Source organism: Triticum urartu, chromosome 6A (genome assembly GCF_056163025.1).
Source record: "Triticum urartu cultivar PI428250 chromosome 6A, HENAU_Tu73, whole genome shotgun sequence".
NCBI classification, from domain to species: domain Eukaryota; kingdom Viridiplantae; phylum Streptophyta; class Magnoliopsida; order Poales; family Poaceae; genus Triticum; species Triticum urartu.
This window is the reverse complement of record NC_141878.1, coordinates 114,536,306-114,537,687: the sequence shown is the minus strand read 5'-3', so window position 1 is coordinate 114,537,687 and position 1,382 is coordinate 114,536,306.

Here is a 1,382-nt window from a genome sequence, read left to right as displayed (position 1 = left end):
ATAGCCAAACAACGGTTTGCTAGGACAAGGTGGGTTAGAGGCTTGGTTCAACAATATAGGAGGCATGAAAATCAAGTGGTAGGTATCGCAGCATAGGCATAGCAAAAGAGCGAGCATCTAGCAAGCAAAGATTGAAGTGATTTCGAGGGTATGGTCATCTTGCCTGAAATCCCGCAAGGAAGAAGAACGAGTCCATGAAGAAGACAAACGGATGTAGTCGAACGGGTCCTCACAATCATGACATTATCGGACCCAACCCGAAGAAGCAACACCGGAAAGAAGCACACAGCATAGTAAACAACCACGACATAAGCATGGCATGATGCACAATCAAGTATGATGCATGTCCGGTTTAATGAAGCATGGCATGGCAAAATGCACAAGCAATTCTACAAATTAAGTGGAGCTCAATATGCAACTCCGTTGCATATTGACGAAACACCACGTTCAAGTTATTTAGTACGATCTCGTTTATGTACCCAACAATATTAAATGTTGTTAAACATGGCAAGAGGGTGAAGCAAATGAAAACTCCCTATCTAGTCAGGGTTAAATGAGGCCGGAAACAACGAACAACAATTCCAGTAAATCCCCATATGCATATTTTAGGTTTGGTGCTGTTCTGCCCTAAACATAATTTTTAGAGTTAATAAACATGCAAAGTAAGGTCACCATGATAATCTAGGCATTTTTCCACCCCATTTACATATAAAGTTTATTAAAATCCGAGTTACGGTTATTTAGTTATGAATTAAAACATTTTAACATGGCATAGGAGCAAAATAATGCAAACATCATTTTAAACATTTTAACATGGAAAGAAATTGGCATATTATTAATCTACACATAATTTTAAGCATGTTTCATATATAAATTATTTTGAACCGATGCACGGTTTGAGGGTTATTATATGCATGAACATGAGGGCTTTTTCTGTAAAACTGCAGTCTCTGGAATAATAGACAAATTCGCAGACAGGAAAAAAACACGACACAGGCCATATCTAGCTGGCCCAACCATGCACAGGAGGGGCTGGGGGGTCTCACAGCGGGTCTTGGACCGGACGGTGGTGTGGTAGGCCGGATCTGGGCTTGGAGGCTGCTGGGCCGCAGCTGGAGAGGAGGTCGGCCCAGGCGAGTAGCGAGGCCGCTCGCTCAAAACGGAGGGAGTCAATGCGGGCTCCGCTAGCTCGTCTTCGGTGCAGAGGAACCAGGGGCACGGCGACTGGGAGTCGAACCAGAGGACGGGCGTCGTGGACGGGGCGACCTGGCGCTGGCAGGGCACGGTCGACGCGAGAAGGCGCGCTCGATGCGTTCATCTCCAAGCCAGACGAGCGGGACGCGGGGCAACACCTGCAGTGTCCGGACTTGGGGCTCAAGCAG